The sequence below is a fragment of the Fukomys damarensis genome, unplaced genomic scaffold, assembly GCF_012274545.1.
Source record: "Fukomys damarensis isolate Sample0158 unplaced genomic scaffold, DMR_v1.0_HiC HiC_scaffold_24, whole genome shotgun sequence".
Lineage (NCBI taxonomy): Eukaryota > Metazoa > Chordata > Mammalia > Rodentia > Bathyergidae > Fukomys > Fukomys damarensis.
Genome location: NW_022900936.1, coordinates 60,945,800 through 60,969,460, shown reverse-complemented (window position 1 = coordinate 60,969,460; position 23,661 = coordinate 60,945,800). Strand labels below are relative to the sequence as shown.

General features: G+C 35.2%; 1 protein-coding gene and 1 pseudogene across 1 annotated transcript in view; both read left to right on the top strand.

The window, feature by feature from the left end:
• The window catches only part of Lsamp (limbic system associated membrane protein), a 1,351,571-nt gene that overhangs the window by 315,218 nt on the left and 1,012,692 nt on the right, over positions 1-23,661 (top strand). The window lies entirely within an intron of this gene.
• LOC117283302 lies at positions 20,565-20,697 on the top strand (annotated as a pseudogene).

The following is a 23,661-nucleotide window of genomic DNA, read 5'->3' as shown; positions in this document are numbered from 1 at the left end:
TTGGTTTGGATGGGTTTTTTTTTTTTTTTTTTCTTGCTAATTGTGGAAAAGCAGCCAGATTTTTCCTTTTGGCCATATATATATTTTTTTACTATCTCCAGTTTCTTTCTGAACCCTAGAAAATCATAGATGCCTCAGAACCCTTGCATAGACTCTGGTGTTTCTCTCATGAACTAATATGACAGCAGCATGCTGTTCTGGGTCCTTCTCTCAGAAAGATGCTGCAGAGAGCTATTTCTACAACAGGACCTCACAGTAGGGTAGTCTACATGTGTCATTTTTCCTGTGGTGGTTCAGTAGCTGAAAGGGTATCATAGAAATAACAATTTCTGAGCGTGAAAAACATGTTTCTCCAGAATCCTGAGAAAGTCACTGAACCCCAGAATATCTCAATCCCAGATCATCTTTCCACTCGCTGCACTTTGTAATGTTGATCAACACATGTGATGAAAATTTAGCAATGATTAGAATCACAGGAATTAATTGGGGATTATATAATCCTGCTTTTCTAAAACATTACAGAGGCTGAAGAGAAGGGCTTTGCTCTTGGGAAGAATGGTAATGTTGCTCTTCAGTTATGAAAATCACACAGAGCCTCAGCACAACAGATTAGCCGCAAGTTAGAGAAAGATGACATACTCTCTATACCATCTCTCCCAACAGTCTGCCTGTTTCACATACCTTTTCCCCCAAAATTATGGCTCATATTTTGAACCTTGCAAAAGGCCTGGGAAGTGAGGAGTACCTACAAGACATGACTAAACACGGAACTGACTTCTGTGCTCTCCTTCTGCTTTTCTCCTAATTTCCAGAGTTTTTAGGTGATGCATAAGACACAGTTTTTCATAAGGAAGATTTCTCTAGGAAAGCTTGTCTTCTACTCCTGTCCTTTGCTATTCTGTTTGATTGTTTCTGATCGAAAATACTCACGCTGTCATCATTTAAAAAGAGGAGTTTAACAACACTCAGATTCCACCTCACCCCACAAAGAATGGTTGCTATCAAGAAATCAATCAACAACAAATCTTGGCGGGGTTGCAGGGAGAAAGGAACCCCTCATCATTGCTGTTGGGAATGCAGACTGGTGCAACCACTTTGGAGATACCACAAAGAACTAGGATTAGAGGTTCCATTTGACCCAGCCATGCCTCTACTGAGTATCTTTCCAAAAGAGTTAGAAGAATCATATCACAGTGATATATGCACACCTATGTTTATAGCAGCACAGTCTGTAATAGCTAAAACTTGGAAACAGCCCATTTTCCCATCCATTGGAGACTGGATAAAGAACATGTGGTTTTTCTATGAAATGGAATACTACTCAGCCATAAAGAATGAGAAACTAGAGTCATTCATAGGAAAATGGATGCATATTGAGGATATATTCTTAAGTGAAATAAGTAAGTATATATACACATGTATATATACTGAATACTTCTCTGGTGTGAAAAACTATAATTGTATGTAAGATCCTAATGGAATAGTTGACAATGTGAAACAGGAAGAAAAGGGCTAAAGGTGTAGGGGAAGTGGGAAGAGTAGGTGAAAGGAAATAAGGGAAAAGAATAAAAAATATGAGAAAATGGAAAAAATGGAAATAAATGGGGAGAAGAGGAGGGGGTGAAGGGAGGGCAGGGACAAGGGGGAAAAAATGAGAACCAAGACCTGTCATGTAAAGGTACGAGATCCCAAAAGTGAATGTAACTGTACTGTGTACCTAAAGTGTAACAATAAACTCAATGAGAAAAAATAAGATGAGTTTAAGATATAATTAAAGAGAAGAGGAAGGAAGAGACAGTGTAACTGATAATTAGTTAACTTCACTGTGGCTTCCTCAGGATCACTCTCTGGTCCTTGAGCTGGATTTTGGAGAGTAATGGGTTTGGATTCCAAGCACGCTTTGCAGCCAGTACAGCCTTGTTATTGCTTCTCCTTGTGAGCTGGTGAAAGGCCAGTCAATGGTCACGGGCCAGCCATTCACACTTACTCCTCAGAGTGAAGTACACTGCTGACCAGCAATGTGTATGACCGCACATAATGAGGTAAAGACAAAATTATATAAGGACAGCATCTGAATTACTTTCAGCTAACTGGATATATTAAGGGAAGCAGAAGAAATATATTTCCCCTCCAAATTATTCAGCTGACCATTTGGTCTTGATTTCTTTAATAGAAATATAGCCTAAAAATCACATTTAACTTTCGTTAACTTAGAGTTAATAGTTTGCCTTGTTTTAAACAGTGGAAAGGTGTGGTTTTTTTCTGCAATGGGAGAAAGATATTCTTTTTTTAATGCAATTAGGTCATATCTCCTATGGCCAAATAGTGTGTGAGAGGGCAACCTTAAGGTCTTTGGACTTTTAAAGAAGTACCTGATGTTTATTTTCCCATAATTATTATTGAATTACAAATAAATCCTTCAGTACAAAATCTAAATAGTTACATGGAGTGCCATTCAGCTATTGGTTAGAAAGCACAGGCTCTGAAGACATTTCACTTGAATGCATGCCCACCAGTTTTAGCTAAACAGTCTCAGGCAAGTTACCTTCCCTCTTGGAGCTTCAGTTCCTTCCTTTGCAAGATGAAGATAATAACTTTACCTCCCTAGGTTGCCAGCTGTGGGAATGGAATAAGATACTTGGAAATGCGATGGCTACATCTTGTTCACACACTGAGTTTTTCCGTTGAAGTAACCTTTAACTAAATACAGAGATGTGCATGGTCTTACGCTGTATTCTCATTTGTTTGATCAAAACGTTTCACAGACAAATGAGCAGATATTGAAATTAACATTTCCAATTATGGCAGAGTAAGCTCTGAAGCCACAGGCACATTGCAGGCAGTAGGCATCATGCATTTTTGTCAGTAATGTACATACATGCCAGTCATATAGCACTCATGTCAAGATCCACATATGTCTCTGAGCAACTGGCCTGGGGTGATCTCTTGGTGGGTACACTCGGGATTTCCAGAGGTATGGAAGACAGAAGCAAACACTTCAATTCAGGAACATTTTTTGCCCTGTACCATAGCCCTTTCTAGGCTCTAACCCTCTTAGTTTTAGTACTTACAGTAGTCACAGTATTGAATAGTCATTAGTATTTTCTCTCTTACTTTGAACATATTGAAATCAAATCTCTTCATATCCCTCACCATCTTCACATTTTGATACAATATTTATTTACTGCACCTCTGCTTCACCCTTCAGATTTTAGCATTGCTTCCTTAGATATGAACTTATTTTCCTCTCTAAATGCTATAAAAATTCTCTATGTAAAATCACCATCTTAAATATAGTTTGCAAACTCTAGTTTATCTAGTTTCTAGTTTATCCGAGTCACTGGCCTGGGATAAATGTGGTCTCCAATGCTTCAAGACTTCTGTATAGTGAAATCACTTCTTTGATCTCCTAACAGGACATAAATACTGTAACTTTGATACAGGTCTATCAGTCCTTTTGTATAAGATCTGTACTCCCTTGCAGGATCCAAATCAATTGAATTGAGGTCCTTGCTTCTGTCCATATTCTTTAATGTCATTTATTTATGGGAAATTGACATCCATTTTAGCCTGCTCACTTTATATATCCCAACATTAATACTTGCATTGATTATGAGAAACTAGGTTATGTTGCAATAACAAATAGTCCCCTCAAATTTTCATTTCTTACAGTAATTAATTAACATTTCAACTCCTTCAACATGTGTAACATGGGTTGGCTGTTATTCTATACCAAGTCATGTTTAATCTCAGGATTCCAGCTAAAAGAATGGTTTTAGTTTAGAATATCACCACCAGTTGGGAATACCAAATCATGCGAGCAAGTCTTACTTAAAAAATAGGAACATATAATCTTTCCGCAAGATAGGGTCATTGTAGGACACTTATAAAATATGAATAAACAAAAATTTTATCTGCCTTTATAGTGAAGTAGATTATATTACAAGGAAGACTACTAAGAACTTAAAAAATTATTTAGCTTCCTAACAGAAGAAGCTCAAATTCTGACTTTCTGTGTCTCCCAATCGCACAAAAGTGGTAGAATCCAGTGATTCAGAAATTATAGGTTTTAAGTTAATAGCAAGGTAGATTTACACCTTATTTGTAAAACCATCCTTATTTCAGAATTTCTTTGAAGGAAGATAGTGACTATTGGAGAAGAATTACATGCAATTGTCCCTCTTTTTACCTTGCACTTTATCCAACTACAAAGGATTAGAAAAAGCAAATCAAAATCATTCTCTAAATCAGGGATATCTTTGACATTATATAAAAATATGATGTAAATACACTATAGAAGGCTGAACTAGGTTATAAAGAGAAAGTATATATCTATCCAATTTATTCAGATCAAATGGCTATACTGAAAACTTTAAATAAATAACTGATAAGGAAATAAACAGTAACAAAAAAATAAACAAATGATAGTAAAACCTCATATGAACCCAAAGGAAATAAATGTTATAGTAGGAAAACTGATGACAATCTTAAACTAATAAATGTGAAATGTATAATATATCAATTCAATAATCCTACAGTGAATGCCTTGTTTTGCTTTCCCAATAACATGTTATCTTTTTAGAAATAGAAATAAGTACTGAAAATTTAAAAAAGCTAGAGCTATTTGAAATTTCTTTGAAGGAATAAAATAAGAGCAATGTAACTGACTTTCTAGGGACCATAGAAACTTGCTTATTTTAGGTTTTATGGGAGCAAAGTTGTTCCCAGATCAGATATGGCTTAGTTTCAGTAAAACTTCAAGAACAATGAATAATTTGGACCTTGGTGAGAAAAGGCTATAGTCTAGTGAGAAAGAAAAAGGATTGATTTCTATCTGAAAATGTTTTTGGACTTAGAAAACTTTGGTTATTATATCATATTTTTAGTTTACTATGTAAGAGAGATCAGTACTTAGTCCATAATCTACCATTGCAAATAAATAAAACAAATCATTCACAGATTGTGGCAGTCAATAGTAAACAGTTGACATAGGAATAAAAAGGGCTGTGGATTTTGCTCAGTGGCGCTGTGCCTGCCTCACAAGTGCAAGGCCCTGAGTTACATCCCCAGTACAAAAAAACAAAACAAAACAAAACAAAGAAGCACAAGGAATAACAAATCTCTGTGTTCACACATTCAAAAAATGCAAGAAGAGAATCAGAAAATGATGCAATAGTAAATCTATGCATTTTTGTGTGTTAATTTTGTCCAGATGTGTAGAGTGCCTTCTTTAAATAATTAGCCATCAGATATCCCTATGTGGAAGATGCTTTTTCAAGATATTTCTAAATCTGTTTTGCCTCTGTAGAAAATGAATAAGTGAATTAGAGAGAAGTATAGATATTAAGGTGACTAAAAAATAAAAATCTTAAAATCTCAAATCTTTCACTCTGGCAGAATCCACTAAACAGCCCAAATTCATCTTCATTAAATATACTCCAGAGTGGCTTGTAATGTCTATTTTTTATCTACATGTCCAAACTCAATCATCTTAATACTGAAATTGCTGATATGGGATTAACCACCCTAAATCTCTTGAAGTTGGTGAGACGCAATGTGACAAAAGGCTAATTAGAACAGCCTTTGTCGGCTGTGGAGGGAAGAGTGGACATACGTCCAATACCTCTGTGGCTAAGCCCCAGTTCCAGGAGCCTTAGAGATACTTTCAAATGTTTTGCCATTTGGGAAATTAAAATTTACAGTGACAAAATTGCATATGTTAAAAAAAAAAAGCAAAACAAAACCAAAAGAATGACTTCAATTAGTGGGTCAGCCTGGGGAAATGGATTTTTATTTGTTAAGAACCAAGGGACTGAATAAAGATCCATCAATATACAGTACCAGGTAATTCTAATTAACTACTGTAAAGCAAGAAGTTTGTCTCACTTAGTTTAAAAGCCACTAGGGGAAATAGCACTTCCTTCTTAACTCAATGGCATTATCTAACATTCTGCAAAGGAAAGAATACTATCTTCCCAGAAATTTTGCTTGTCCTTCTCTAACTAATAGTTTGTTGATCAGTATTTGTTCATCAATATTTCAGAAAACTTTAAAATCTTAATTTTATAGTAAAACATTCTTGATAATTTCCATTTTTTAAGCAAACTGTAAAAAACACAGAAGGAAGCAAGATCTTTAGAAAATGAGTACAAAAATATGAAGTTTAACAGTTTGTATGAATATAAAGAAAAACCTCCCCAATTTTATATATCTAATTCACATTTCCAGCCAGTTTGGGATCTACTATTACTTTTTTAGTAAAATGACAATTTATTAACAATTAGTCTATAATACATTAACATGATCAGTTAATTAATGGTAAAAATACCCTTGTACATTTTATACAGAGACATTTATATACATAATAAGATGAATATTTTCTATTTTATAACTTTATTTAACATAAACATAGTGTTTTATTATTGTCTAATATGTTCATAGGCTATATAACATTTTGTTATATTAATATGTTATAATTTATTAAAGGCTTCACTTAAAGTGAAATTCTTATATTACTTCCAACTATTTATTTTATTTTTTTGGTATTATTGGTAATACTTCAATGATAATTTATTATTCATACTTAATTATTCCCTTCAGATAAGTCATAGCATTTAGGACTACTGAAACTACTGAGTCAAAAGACCTGACTCTCTTCATACATTTTTTTCTACATATTTTTATTTTTTTGTTACACAGGATGACCATTGTAAACACTAATAGCATCAAAGTGTATCATTTTTACCACAATATGGCTGATAATGGAAGTTATAAAAAAATTCTACTTCATTAAATGCACTATAGTGTTTCAAGCTCACTTAAATTTCTATTTCTTTGACAATTAGACAGTTACATTTAGGCCAATTAAAGCCACTGGAATTATTCAACTGTGCCTCTCTGGGTGATCCAGGTGAATATAAAATTGAGTTTCAGGAACAAGATGAATAGAATTTATAATACAATGGCATATCACTAAATAAAATTATTTATAAGGTTGAACTGTCTCAATTCCTTATAAAATGTATGAAAAGAATCTTGTAAAATGAGTAATCTCATTTTAATAAGGCTTCAAATTAATTCACTGTAACAAAGCCTGGACCCCAAGGGTATGGCTGTAGTATTTCAAGTTTTATTGGTCTTTGATTGAAAATTTGATTTATTAATAGCATTTCATGAATTCTTTTATCCATGTGTTTAATGTAATTCATCTTTATTTTTCTTTAGGAGCAAACGAGTAAACCTTGCTTGTTTGATCTTTTCCTAGGTTCCAAGTTTATTATTGAGTGTAATATAAAATACAAAGAGGAAAAAAAGTAAATATCTTTAAGAGGAAGATCCTAGCATATGCATGCTAGGCAAACTAAAATGGGAGACTTGGGCCATTGATTTTGTAACTGGTATATCTTATGGTTTTGAGGTGACTGTTACACTACCAATTGGACCAAGGATGAAATTCCTTCTGAGGTATTTTTGTTCCATGGTTGCAGATAACAGCTGGAACATCTTTTGGACAGGGGCCCATTTCTCTTTAGTAGTTTTCACACACCCATTCTTTACACTTTGAACTTTATCTCATCTATGAAATTGTCTTCATTTTTAAAGCAGAGTAAATGATAGAGATGTTGTGTGGTGTGCCAACAGCCTCATAGTAGATATATATTAATATCACTTTTTAATGTATAACTCCAAGTGCATAATCAACTGAATCTGTCGTGTACCTCCCTCTCTTTGATAGCAGTAATTATAAATTACAATGCAGTTTCTCGTGGCAGCCTCTTATGCACTGGAAGCAACTCTGCTGTTTTGCATGAACCTTTTGACCTACAAATTTAAATATTGCTGTGTTTGTCAGTATCTTGATCTTGGATTTCCCACATAGGCTATTGTATTTTTTTTTTTTATAGTATAGCAAACAAACTGAGACAGAAGAATCATGCTGACAAGGGAAGGTGCTGCACTCACAAATACCCTATTATGGAAACTTCTCTGGAACTGGAGAATGGATAGACACTGGAAGAATTTTGAGGTGCACATTACAAAGAGCCTTCGTTGTTGTGTAGTGTACTGTTAAGGGAGATTTTTGTTAAGGATGTGAAAGGAAAGAGATCAATAAAGAAGGTGCCAGAATTCCTAGGGAATACTTCACTCATCTTCAACACAGCATTGGTTGAAATAAACATGGTAACAGCCATCCTGATGAGGGCTCACACAGAAGTGGGAAACGTGTTATCGGAAACTGAAGGAAAACCAAAATATATAGTGCTACACATCTACTTGGCTGTGAGATTTTCCTGAGCATCCCCGGCACAGAAATTGAAAATGCCTTTATAGAAGTGATAACAGAGGAGAGGTGACAAGTTACAAACCAAGGAGCAGTCAAGAAAATAGCCTATGGAGTTGATTCTGGCTGTGGTAAAAGGAAGTTAAGTTAGGAGAAAGCTGATAAAGGGCTAGAAGATGAGTAAGATGCAAGGACAGACCAAGGTCGAGGAAAAGTCAGGAGGGTGGGTAAGAATTAGTACCATGTAATTGGAGCAAGGCATGAAATATATGAATTTGAACAGAACAGTGAAGTAGAATGAAAGAGAAGATGGAGATAGTGATAAACTCAGGTGTGAGACTGTAAAGGTAACATGCTGAAGGACCAAGGATTGGCCGAGACTCAGCTTTCAGGGAGACAGGTTATTTGGCAGACAGAGATAGAAAGCAGAATGCCACCAGAGCAGAGAAGAAGAACAAAATTCTAGGCAAGGAGTCAGCCAATTGCAAAGATTTGGGGTGGTCAGGAGAGAGCATGACAGATAAGTCAGGTTACTGGAAGTGGACAGTAATCTATGACTGTGGTACAATCGTCTCCTCTATTTTATGCCTTTTCTCCTTTTCCTCCTTTCTGATGCCTCTTCTCATCTTTTGTTTCTTCTGGATCCTTTGATTGTAAACTGTGTGAGAAAATAGTTTTGAAACTAAGGACCTCATGAATTTTCAGCACGGTTTCTTGAACAAAATAAGAGAAAGGTTAAAATACAGCATTTCAAAAATAATGTTTTTCATTATATTTTTCAAAGTTACACTACCCGGAGAATGCTCAGTAGAAAAATGATCCCCACCCTTCAAGCATAACTTATATATTAACTTTTCTCTCTTTGGGGCAATTTACTAAAACTCAAGGTTCTAGTAAATATGGTTTAGTGTAGTTCAAAGAAAATTCTTATTGTAATTTTTAATATGCATATGTGATTTTTTCCCATATGTGTCTAAATAATCATAAGGCAACTGATATTTAGTCTTCATTGCCAAGGAAAAGTGAATTTAGATAGTTCAGTCATAGTCCTTCAGATCTTTATCCTATTTTCACATCTCCATATCATATTTGATATGTTTATATTTCATGATATTTACCCCTATAACATATTTTATTTATTTATAGTGTTTTGGAAAATTTTGTGAAAATATGGTTACTTGTAATGCTGTTGCATCATGGAATAAGATAATATATACATACGTTCATATGTAGTCAGCATTAAAAACATTCAAGCCACAAGAATATATCAATACCTACTATGTACAAATTGCTCTTTGAGCTGCTATAGATATAACAATAAATCAGACAAGATCCCTGAACTTTATGACCTTTTATTTTAGTTGGTGAATGGTGGTACACATAAATATAAAAAAGATGCAGAAAAAAAAACATGTTGACAAGTGCTTAGAAGATAAATAGGCTAAATCTGAAAGAAAGTGATGAAGAGATGAGTTAAGATTCTGTAATCAAACTTTTTTTTCACAAGAGACAGTATTTGAACAAGTGCTAAAGTCCTAAGGCAAGAGTGAATTTGGGAGGTTTTATAAGGAACTTCAAAACGGTCGTTGTGACAGAAACACTAAGAGTGGAGTATTACATATTTATACAGTATTTGATGCACAAGAAAGAGTAGTGAATTTGTCCTTTAAAAAGTTATTTTTTTAGCATCACAAGAAGAAAAGCTAATATATATTCTGAGTTCCAGAATTGACTTGCAGTGCACTGCTCAAATTCAATTCCTGGATGTACCTTACTAGGATACCCTTTCTCCCTTCCTTTCCTCCTTTCCTCCTTCTCTCGCTCCTTCCTCTTTCCCTTTCCCTTCCTCCCTATTTCTTTTCTTTCTTTCTTTCTTTTTTCTTTTTCCTTTTCTTTCTCTCTCTGTCCTTCCTTCCTTCCTTCATTCCTTACTAGTGATAGAGTTCACACTTCTCACATATACATTTCAATGCATTTTAACAGTTACATATACATGTAACTTTCATGTGAAACCCCCATGGATCACTCCCATCACTGCAGAGTTTGCTCAGGCATCACAGTCCATTCTAGGTCTTCCTCTAGAGGGAATGACTTTCCAGTCCTGATTTGTCTCTTTGTAGATTAGTTTTTTCCTTCTAGAAGTTTATATGAATTAAAACATAAAGAGTGTGTGTATGTGTGTGGGTGTGTGTTGGGGTAGATGTCTGGCTATTTTTGCTTAACACTGTGTAATTTGGGGCTTCCATGTTATTATATGTAGCATAATGCATTCCTTTCTATTAGTGAATATTATTCTATTATGTAAACATATCACAATTTGCTTACTCAGTTCTCTTGTGGATGGATATTAGGCTTGCTTCTAGCTTTTAACTATGAGTAAATTTGCTGTGAATATTTTTATAAATCAATTATGTGGATATATACTTTAATTTTTCTAAGAATATAAACCTCTAGACTGCTAAGAATATAAACCTCTAGGCTCATAATGAATTAATTATACCTTTTTTGAGATAAAAATTAAAATATATTGAATTTCATATCTTAAGTACATGAGTTGTCAATTTTTGATACATGTATATACCCTTGAAACCATAACAAAAATCAAAATAACAAGTTCACTTTCCAAAAGTATTCTGTGCCAACTTGTAATTCTTTCACACTTCAACATCCCATCCCCAGAAACTGCTAACTTGCTGTTTGACCTTATAAATTAGCTTACATTTTCCATTATTTTATACAAATTACTCATGTACTTTATTTTGCCTGGCTTCTTTCAGTACACATAATAATTTTGAGACTAGACTAGTCAATGTTGTATCACTCACTCGCCTCTCTTTGCTGAGGAGTACTCTATTGTGCATATATATCAACATTTGCTTATTTATTCACATGTTCGTGAATATTAGAGTTTTCAATAGTTTTTTGTTTGTTTGTTTGTTTGTTTTTTGTGTGTTTTTGGTTTGGTTTGGTTTGGTACCAGGGATAGAACTTGGGACCTTGCACTCGTGAGACAGGTGGTGGCACCACTGAGCTAAATCCCTGGCCCACCATAGTTCTTAATTATTATAAGTAAAGCTTCATTGAACATTTAAACAATGGTTTTGGGTAGATATTAATTTTCTTTTAAGTTGAGTAGATACCTAATTGTAAAATGAATGAGCTCTATGTTGTTTTTTTTATTTTGAACTTTTTCTGAATGCTTTTCTCAAAACCATTATAGCATTCCCTTCAACAGCAGATAAATGTTATAGTTGATTCACATTACAACCAATACTTAGAATGGACAGGATTTCAGTGGTGGTGGTTTTGTTTTAGCCATCCTAACTGACATATACAATAACTCCTTGTATCTTCAGTTTTTATTTCCTCAATGGCTACTAATGTTGATCATTATTTCATATTGGCCAATTATATTTTTCAAATACTTTACCCAATTATTATTGGGATATTTGCTTTCTCATAACCAAGTTCTGAAAGATCTTTATATTTTCTTCACATAACATTCTTCACTGACAGGTGCACTGTGAATATATTTTTCCAATTTTAGCTTGGCTTTTTGTTAATGGTGTCTTTGGAGAACAAAAGCTCTTAATTTTGACAAAGTCTAATTTATCTTTTCTCACGTGGCTCATGCTATTGTGTTATAAGCAAATTTTTAATTACATAAGTACAGAGATTTTCTACCAAGAGATTTATATTTTTGGTTTTTACATTTACATCTGTAATCTAATTTCAGTTAATTTTGGTCTGTGGTGCAAGGGTAGATGCTTACATGTTCCCTATAAATACTCATGTTTTTCATTTTCTCACTGAATTCTCTTGACCCCTCTGTCAAAAATCAATTTATATTTGTCTATTTCTGAACTATCTTTTCTAAAAGCTCTTTTGATCTTTCTTTATCTTTCACAAATATCCAAATTATCTTAATTAGAGTGGCTTTATAATATACCTTGAGGTCAAGTAGAATAAACCTTTTAAAGTGCTTTTTTAAGCTCCTTTGGTTATTCTTAATCCCGTGCATTTTCATATAGATTTTAAAATCTACTTGTCATTTTTGACCAAAAACAGCCTGCTAGAATTTTGCTTGGGTTCACATTGAATCAGTATCTCAGTTTGTGAAAACAAATGCTATGTTAGTATTAAGTGTGGACAGCGAATTTTAAACAAAGTCACTGAATTAATTAACATAAGAAGGAAAAGATTTTTTTTAAAAGTGGTTCTGAAAAAAGTGGCTGCCGACATGAGATTTTTTTTTTTCCTATTTTGCCGTATCTACTATGAAAACACATAACACTTCCCACTCCCCACCTTCAGTGAAACTCAAAAGCCTTTTCAGGAATTGTCCCCTTACCATGAGGGTTTGGTGTCTCCTGCTAGAAGTCACAAATTTTATAATGTCAAGATTCATGATAATCATTTGCATATGGAGAAAAATAACTTCTATCTTTAACCTTTTCCATACTCTGAAATTCAAATCATTATACATTTAAACATAAAACATAAAATGATAAAGCTCTTGATGAAAATATAAAAGAATACATTGAACTGTGGAAGGCAAATACTTTTTAGACTGAAATTCCCAAAACACTAACTGTGATAGGAAACAAAAATCTGGCAAATTGACCAGCCATCATGGTGCATGCCTCTAATCTCAGCCTTTGAGAGACTGAAGCAGGAGGATACCTGTGAGTTCGAGGTAGTCTGGGCTACATAGTGAGTTTGAAGAAAGCCTGAACTATACGGAAAGATCCTATCTCAAAAGACCAAAAGGAAAAAAAATCTAGTAAACTGGTGATCATTAAAACTGAAGATATCTGTTCATCAAAATTTGCTATAGAGAAAGTGATTAGGCAAGAAAATACTTAAAATGCACAACTGACAAATAAATTGAATTAGGAATATAGAAGGGGCCCATTAAATTCACTAATTTAAAACATGGGACAATATAATTTTTAATCTTTATTAAGTTCATTGGTACATTTTAGGTATATAACGCAGTTACATTTATCATTCATTCAGGTAAAGGATCTTGTACGTTTACCTGACTTATCTTGGTTCTTATTTTTCCCCATTCCCCTAGCTTTACCCCCTCCACCCTTCCCTGTTGACAAAGACATTATCTCCATGTTTTTCCTTTAAAATGAGGAAAAATACTGAGCAATTTGCCAAGACAGATTTATGAATGGCCAGTAACCGAGGGAATAGGTGCCCTATTGGTCATTCTGGAAATGCAAACTGGAAATCAAATAAAGAATCCAAATTGAAACCTCAATGAGATGTCATTTTACATCTACTTAAGTGGTTAAAATGAGAGATAAACAGGACAATATAAAATGATTGTGGATACAAAGTAACTAATCTCAGATGTGCTGGCAACATGTAAAACGGCACAACCGTTTTTTGAGGACCATTCAGTTGTTCCTTGTAAAGTGAAATATCCCACTATCCTAGAGCACAGTTTTAATTCTTATCTCTGTTTCCTATTATGGTACTTGTTCAGGGCCATAAATAAAGTTGGCTACACCTTTTACTACCAGGAGCTGATTTATGTGCCTCTTTGGTAGTATCCCAGGCTTCTACTAAGATTACAGAGGAAAGGACATTCATACCCACCTCCAGGGCCATGCTAAAATATGTATGCCCCAGTTCCCATGCATTTGAGAATCCCAGAATGGTTAAGAGTCTCAACACTTGAGGTAAATTGACTCCCAGATCATTTTAAACTGCAGTTCAGGAGGACTTTTTTTCACCATTTTTTACTTCTGCCATGAGGGTCAGAACCAATAAAATATCCACTAAAGGGAACAGAAAAAGCTCCCGTTACATGACAGGTCTTGGCGCCAACGATGAATGTGACTGTACCGCATACCTAAAATGTACCAATAAACTCAATGAGGAAAAAAAAAATCTAACATTCCAAGCTATGTTAGATTTATACCGTGTGTCGGTCTACTGGTACAAACAACAGAGATAAACCCAAAATGTATGTTCTGACAGGAAACCACACTCAGAAAGTCTCACAGTGTGTGATTCCATTTGTTAGAATGTGGAAAGGGGAAAGTTGGGACCAGAAATAAGTCTGGGGTAACCAGATGCTGGAGTAATTGGAATTGACTATAATGCAGAATAAAGAGTTTTTTGAAAAATGGGTGGGGGGAGAAAAAGAAAAAACTACCGTAGCTGAAAAAGACACAGGTAGGAACAGCTGGAGAGTAAGGAAGAAAGGAGATAAAAGAAGGAGGACCGATTTGACCAATTAGAAAACTGTTTACTTTTTCTAATAGCATACTTAAGGAATTCAAAACAAAATAGAAGGTCCTGTTAGTACCTGGCCTAATTTTTACTTACATTGAGATCTTCTGAGTTGAGTAAGGGGCATTTTCCTGCAGAATTCCCTTATCTGCAATAAATGACACAGGTTTTATTTTCTTTCTTTCTTTTTCTTCTTCATGACTTAAAGTTTCATTTTGTTGATTTCTGATTACTTCTCCAATTGAACAATGTCATTTTGAATTCAAACACCATCCTCCAGAGTGCTGCCATCTCTGAACTTTCCTGAGTTTCATTTGCAAGTTTGGAAATAAACTATCACCATTTCATGGTAGGAAATACTAAGTATGCACTTTGAAATGTATAATAAAATTCCCTAAACAATTTCAAGGCTTCAAAAACATTAAGTGTAATCAAAGCCATATTGTCCTCATGATTTAAGGTTTAGAATTTTTATTTGGTCTTATGATATAAGATGCTGGTACTGTATAAATAGTTATTATAGAATTCTGATAACCAGATCAAAAGCAAAATCTCAGTGCCATTCTAGGGTAAAGCCAGAGTTAAAGAGCCAAAATCATTTTAAATTATAGAATAAGAGTAGAACTATGCCTCCAAACAAAATTTACTGAGATGTTTGTTAAATAACAAATCAAAATTTCCAAGCTAAGATTTTACTTTATTGCATCATGTAAACAGTTTTAGGAATTATACCATATTTGAAATACATGAAACATTTTAATTTACATCTGATGTTTAAAATATTTTCTCAATGAGGAACAGGTGTCCATTGCACTTAAACTAACAGCTCCATTTGTTGAATTTGACAACAGTTTTTTAAAGAAAAAGATTCTCTCACTCACCTTCAATTTTGTAGCAATATGCTTAGAGTGTTTATTTTTACCAGTTTTGACTCATCTGTTATGAAAACACATAATATTTTCCTACACTTCCCCTTCAGTATATTTCAGAGCCTATTTATGAACTGTCTTCTCATCATAAGGGTCTTATATCTTATGGTTGAACAAACAAATCAAGCAATGCCATGATTTCTTATCACTATTTCCAATTGCCCAAAACCAGACTCTACAACTTATTCAAGTGGAAATCTGTGAGCACATCCTTAATAAAGCAAGATGCTAACAATTGATTAAATTCTCAGCTGCTCATAAACTCTGAGTTTTTTTAACTTTGAGTTTTGATTTGTTAATTTTTATTATTCTGTGTATCAAAAATGAATGTTAATCTTCTACACACAAAGTACAACCAAAATCAGGGCCAGGGATTTAGTTCAGTGGCACCACACCTGCCTTGCAAGCACAAGGTCCTGAGTGTGATCCCCAGTACTGCAAAAACAAAACAAAACAAAAAAAAACACAACCAGAATATTATTCAGCACAAGTAAAGAAGATACATAAAGGATCCAACACTCAGATAATAATAGTAATGAATAGCATTCATTGAATTTTATCTACCAGACACTTCTTTAAGACATATATATTCATGTAATTGTCACAATAGACCCAATTTACAGAACAGAAAACTACTTCTAGAGGTAAACAGTCTTTCCTAGTAAGTAGGCGACACACTTGAGGACTGAACCTCACCATCTGAGGATGGAGTCCAGATATCTCACCATTACACATTCCACCTTTTTACCTCGTAGGCTGTGGGTTCTAACATGGGGAAGGTACTTACAGTTACTTTAAAATTGGGAGAACAAGGATTCTAAGGTAAGCAAAGATTTTTAGCATCCCTTAGATCTAAATGTAACTACCATATCAAAATTTGTGAATACTTGTGGGAGCATTGCAAGCAGGATGCACTGCAAGTGTCCAGAGAGGAATACTTCTTTGGAGGCACACGATTAGTGTGCGTCAAATGGGCCCAGAGATGAACTGTCATTTCATGACTCCAGGAAGGTACATTTGGATTTTCAAAACTTCTGAGTGATCTCTTAGCCATAATGGAAAAGAGCATAGATAAAAGAAAATACAGAAATGTTGAAACTTTTTGTGTAAAGGTGAGAATGTGCACCTCTGTCACGGCTGCCAAATAAAATTTTATTACTCCATGATTTACTTTCAAATTCAAATTTCATCCTCACTGAATAATGCACAGATAGGAACTTTGTGTACCCCCAATTGAAGGGTTGAAATCCTAAACCCCCGTATAATGGTATTTGGAGGTGGAAGCCTATGGGGGAAAATTAAATCAGAAGTTTGAAGTTCTCAAGAATAGGATTAGTGTACTATAAAAGGGGATATAGAAAGTTACCTTGCTCCTTCTACCAGGTGAGGATACAATGAGATGTTAGTTTGCAACCCAGGAGATGACCCTTACCAGAATCCAACCACCTGACATTTAGGCCTCAGACTTCCAGCATGTAGAACTGTAGGAAATAAATTTCTGGGGTGTTTTGAGGGGAGGGGGAGGTACCCGGGATTAAACTTGGAAACTTGTGCTTGTGAGGCAGGCGGAGGCACCACTGAGCTAAACCCCAACCCTAAATTTCTGTTATTTATAAGCTACCAAGAATATGGTACTTTGCTATAGATGTCTGAATGGGCCAAAACAAATAGATATGCCCTAACTAAACAGGTCTCATTCTTTGGGATATTAGGTTTTCCAAATTTTTCATCATTATAGATAATAAAGTAATGACTATCTCTCAATATAAATGTATACCTATACAATCCTTGGTTAGAGTCATGAAAATACACTTACTTGATTGAAAACAATAATCCTTTCTAGGTCTCTGATACATTTTGAAAAATGTACTTTTTGAATACAGGTTCAGTTTTCTTCCTCCTGATGAAAATGGGATAGTAATATTGAGTATAGCATTAGGAGCAGGCTCAATTCAAGAGCCTTATGATGCACTTCAAGTGTTACTTGGCATAAGAAAGTTATTTCCCACTGACTTTTCAAAGTAAGATTCAATGACCAGGCTACTCATGTTTTTGCCAGAAGATTACCTGTGGAAATTCAATACAAAACTTTAAACAAACATCTGAGAAACCTATTATTCTTATTCATCATATCTTAGATGGTTCGATATAAAAAATTACTTTTTACTATTTCTCTAGGTATCCACTGGAAATCTAACCATGAATTTCACAGCTTTTGGGTAAATACAGAAACTAATTTGTGTCAGTGCTGCCAAATATTTTTTCTGATGTTTTTAGGAGACTCAGTCAATGGAAAATATCATATCTTATAATGTTAGCCTTTACAATTCAATGTAGTTATGATATTGTATTATATACATTAGAAATGATAAGTTAGATCAATACTAATGTCACTTATTTATATTTTAATGATAGTAGGTGTTTAAAATATCTTATGAAGTTAGTGATAATATTTCTAAAAAATTAAATTGTTTTATATTTCTGCATTTTCAAGTATGTGTCCCTGAGCTTTCCATGACTGACTGACTTGCTCTAAAGCCTCAAAGTTCACCTAGATCTCAGCATTTGGCTTCTGTGTTTATTTTAGCATCTAATAATTTATCCCAGAATTCCTTTCAGTAACTACAGCATGTGAACTAAAGTCAAATTAAGTTTCATGTCCAAAGGGAAGCACAATTTTTTTGAAACTAAGAAATTCTTTTTGAATGAAGATTGCTTAGCTTTCTTGAGTCACCTTTATGTTGTTACAAAGCAGGAAGTTAGCAGTGCCCCCAAAGTTAAAACAGACCTTCTTTTTTCAAATTTAAATTCAGCACTACCAGAAAAATGAGTCCGGAAACTGTAGAAAAGTTATATTTATAGACATAAACTCAAACTTTCAAAACATATTAAGTAGAACACATTGGTTTTATGAAATCTGAAAATTTTTTAAATGTATAAAAATTTTGATTAAAGGATATTAGCAAAATAATATTGTAAACCACATCTACTGTTTGCTTTAAATACTTGCCTCAACTCCTAACAACAAAGTATACAGAGGAGGTTTCATGGACTGAGTGTTTGTATGCCAATACAAATTGAGAGGGGGATCTGTCACGTAAAGGTACAAGAGTACAATGATGAGTGCAACTGTGTTGTATATTTAAAATGCACCAATAAAGATTCAGTTTATAATAAGAAAATTGAGAGGAGGCCTTTAAATGGTAGTTAAGGTTTAATGAACTTATAAGGGTATGGCAGGCCTTATCTGAAAAGATTTATGTCCTTAAAAGACTCCTCATCCCCCCACCACCACCACCACACACATACGCAGGTACACACTCAGGGAAGACCATTTGCAGGTGTAACAAAAGTGTGGCCATCTGTAACCAGGAAAATGTCTCTCCCCAGAAACTAAATTGGCAGTACCTTGGTCACAGACTTTTATTCTGCAGAACTATAAGAACATAAACTTTTGTTGTTGAAGCCACTCAGTCTTTGTTATTTTATAGGACAGCTTGGAAGACTGAAATGGAGAGTTCTAAGATTTGGCTTAGGCTATGATTTCTCAAAGTAGTTGATTATGCTGTAGGTAGTACCTCAGAGAGCCCTTGTTCTCGTGTGTTGTTCTTACTTAGTTGTGTACTTTTTTACAATTATCTTAAGGGTCTTCATTTTTCTTCCCCAGTAGTGAATAAAAGGAAAGAAATTAACATTTATTAGACACTTAACATGTTCCAGGCACCATTTCACATGTGTTTTCTCATTTAATCCTTAGAAACATCTTGCAACGTATTATTATTCCAATAATTTTAGTTAAAGAGATGATATAACCTGCCTCCACTATCACTTAGCCAGTTAATTGGCAGATTTAAAATGCAAGTCCATTTTTTGTTTTCTTTCTACAAATCCATAGACTTTTCATTACGCGGCACTCAGGGTCTAGGCAAAACCCAGAAACCACTGTGTTATTTCAAGTGGGAAGAATAGATTACACTGCAAATAAAAGAGCTGGAAGGTCAAAGACGATGATGAAGCTGTCTGAAAGCCAACACAATCAAGACACAGAGACTACCCTTGAGTTGGAGGCACTAGCAGAGTGCACTGGATTCCATGGGCCTGAGTGTAGCATTCCCAGTGAAAGCTGAACATTTTCTTTACCCCATCCTTGGCAGGGAGACCAAAGGCAAGAGGTTGTCTAACAGAAACTAGAGCTGCTGCTGCCTTCCCTGCTCAAATCCAAGAACTATTTAAATAGTTACTCTGGCTTTCCTTTCTTCCTGCCCTCTGGGTTCAATGCGTCATTGCTTCTCATTAGATAAACCTCTAGGAAGCCAGAAAACAAGGGGCTCAGGAAATATGCTGGAGAGCAGAACAGAAAGAGAATGAGTATTGGATGAGAGAGCCAACAGAAGTGACTAGGGCAGACTGTTGTGTGGCCATCAAAGTGAAAGCAACTCTCATACCCTATAGGCATGAGGCATTTCCCTCACATCCTGGGAAACGATGCTTTCTCCTTTGCGCTTTTACACCTGAGAGGCCCTCACTGCTCATTTAGGCTTGTATTGTATACATTATGAAACAGTGGCTCAGAACTAAACTTACTTCCTACAAGCCAAAGAGCAAGTATATAGCAGAGCCAGGAGTAAGTCCAGGAATTCCGAGACCAAGTCCAACATGCTTCCCAGGCCACTATAATAAAGTAAAACTGAGCTGAATTGATTCAACTGAAGGGACTAGGGAGAGAGAGAGAGAGAGATGAGAGAGAGAGAGAGAGAGAGAGAGAGAGAGAGAGAGAGAGAGAGACGACAAGTTTCTAAAAAGCCTAGCAATGTTATTGGGACAATACTATTAGAATATTTCTGGTCAAGCCATTGTATTAAACACTTCTTTACCATAAAGTACTGCTCATTTTTGGTTTGTGTTTTGTTTTTCTATGTATATTTGAAAATTTCTCTTACTATCAGTGGAACCACAGAATTATCTTTACCTTATTTTGAAATACCACTTGACGTACTTAATCAAATCTACTCTCAAACTAGTGGCCGTCATACATATTAATATAAAGTAGGGGTCACTCTGTAAGCAAACCACATACAGCCAGCATCTAGAGTTTCTTTCTAATCGCTTCTCGGCCTTTTGGCTAAGATCAAGTGTAGAGTTTCTTTCTAAAATAAATATGATTTGAATACTGTCCTTGGAGGATCATATTTGAAACTAATCCTCCTCCCCAATAACTTAGGGGTGGTAACCAAAGAAAATCTCTTTAACCCAAGGGGATAAATATATTTATTTTGCCTCATAAAAATTCATAGCAATTTCCTTTCATATTCTTGTTATATTTCTCAGTAAATTCAGAAGAGGAAACTATATTTCTGTTTTGTTTTTTTTTTTCTGAATTTGTCTTTGACAAAGGAAAAGAAAGGAAGACAGTTGAAAGTTCATTCTGATCTTTTTCCTTTGGTTTCTCCTGCCCCAACCAGACTACAACATCCCAGAGTGTAGAATGTTGGTTATGTGTAAACCTAAACATTTTTTACCTGAGCTAAACCTCTGTATGTTACATTAAATTTCAATCTTTTAACTTCCAACTTCTCTCTGTATCTCATTTTGTTTTGTTTTTTTGGTACCAGGGATTGAACTCGGGCCCTTGTGCTTGCAAGGCAGGCGGTGGAACCACTGAGCCAAACACCCGGCTTCTCTCTGTATCGCCACTGGTTTCCTATACAACTGTCAATTCTCTCCTCAACTTGTAGTTTAAAGTATAAATAATCTTGAAGAATAATCATGCTAGGTTCATTACGCAGCTCTATGATAAACATCCAACATCTCCCTTCCAGCAGCCTCTCCTCTACCTTCCTAGTTCTTTGCTTCTTTTCTGTGTGGCCACACAGCATTATTCCCATCATTTCCAGAGAGCTGGTAGCACTTGCTCTTATCTATCATTTTCAGAACAGGAGTCTTTTCAATTTTTCCCCATCATCAGAGGAGTATGCCCCATTCGCCAACCCTCCTCAGAGTAAACAGTGGTGACTCTACCAACACGCTGAGATAGACTGTCTAAAGAGAGTGAAGCTATTAAACCTGTCTTTCACAGATTCCAGAGGTAAACAGTTACACAGTGTGATGCATGTAAATGTCATCTCCAAAAAGTCATATGGTACACAACCATTCATGTAGACTACAGTTACAATTTACACTCCTCGTATTTGTGCAAAAGGACTATTTTGCAAGGACATGAACAACTTCATCTGAGCCAAATAAGTGGAGATTTTATTAGCTTTGCTCAGATTTCAGGACATTTTGGCTGACAGCCCCTCTGCCAATACCTAACCTTGAAATCATTCTAAGGTTCAGATCCCTTTCACCAAGCTTCTTGGGAAAACCCCATTTCTGTACTATGTCCAACTTCCCTTTTGTGTTTCATCCAAGATTAGAAACTCTCTTTGCATCTAGTCCTAAGCTTCTTTCAGACTTGTCCTTGTCTTCGACTGCCCACTGAGCTCACCTTCTATGCATTATTCTTCCACATATAAATATGTATTATGTCCAGAAAGAAAAAAAAAAGTCTATCACTGATTAAACTGTTTCTCATCTAAATGGTTACATGAGAGTAGAGATTACTGCAAACCACACACGCGTGTGTGTGTGTGTGTGTGTGTTTACGAAAATCAGGTATGAGCATTCACCAAAGCTTATTTTTCATGAGAATCTGCAAGATCCATTTTTATTCATCAAACCTTACAATGTATCTATCCTTTAAATTATTAATAGAGAAGTTAGAATGCATTAATTATCAAGGTCCCCTGAGCACCTGCCTGCAATGAAAACAATTATAATTATTCTCTTTTAAGAAAAAAAAGAAAGAAATAATTAGAATTCATCTCTGAGACGGTTCATTCAGAACTGTTCACAGCATTATGCATCATCCTGCCCTTTCGCTCTGCCTTTTCAATAAAATCATAGAGTATTAAGACTACAGGGAATATCTGGGCCTACTCCAATTTAAGGGCAGATCACCAGTCCATCACCTGAGGTACAGACTTGGGTTTGTAATCCATAGTCAGAGTGAGTGCTGCAGCTCAGTGATTCTGAACCCACAATATTTTATTATTTACCTTTTCAAACTTGATGTAAAATAAGAGGTGTTCTAGCTTAGTTTCTTGACCTGAAAAAAAAATGCAATTAAACAAAAATTTATAATGATAGCACATTTTTCTCTTCTGTTTTCATGGCTTCCAGAAGGACATTTGTAAGGTTCATGGATCACTCTGTGGAATCGGAACAAGATTTACCTCGTGGCTCTTGGAAGCTCCTGAATAACGTCTGCAGGACTTTTTAGAAATCTCCGTACTTGTTATGGCTTACCCCAAAGCAAATTTTATTTTCTGATAAATTTTGTTGTCTGACCCAACACTGTCTTAGATTTTTTCACTTTACAACCATCGTTTTCATGAGATGTTCGTGTTTATTTTGCTTTTTGAGGAACTGCGGAGAGAAAGACCATTCATAACGAAGGGATGATAGGTTTTATAATACTTCAGCAGAAAAGAACTAAGGTGGACTGTAATGAAGATGCTGGACAAACTTGGTTAGCTCATTAACCGTACAAATAGCTACCAATGGTCAGTTTATATCACAAATTTCTACACTGGCAATAATAAATTATTTTTGGCATCAAAGAAATCTCATGGTGATTTCTAAGCTGCCAAAACTGCAAAAGTTGAATTTACTGGTTTTGAGTAGGTATCAGACACACTGTGGCTTTCACAGGGTATAAACACCCAAACTTTTCCCACTACATTTACAAGTGATCAGGAGGGAAATAGCTTCCAATCTCAGGCCAGTGCTCCAGGCAAATTATCTGTGACCTAGAGAAACAGAAGGAAAGTTCTCCCTTCCTATCCTTGGCTGTTCTTTCTTGTTCTGGGGTCCTTTTTCAAAAACAACAGGAAGGAGGGAAGAAAGAAAGAAACCTACAGTGGGGAACAAAGCCTGAAGCTGCAACACAAATAATGATTATTCCTGGCGAGGTTTAGCCATGGTTGCTAAGTTACTGGCCTGCTCTGAAAAACCTTGAAGTATGGGACACATTAGGAGCTCGTTAGGTCCCAGCGACTTGTGGTAAATGTACAATTTGTCTCTGGGCTAAACAGGCTTCAAAAATAACAATAAAAAAACCCCACATGGCTTAAAATGTGTGACCTCTCTCTTTCCTGG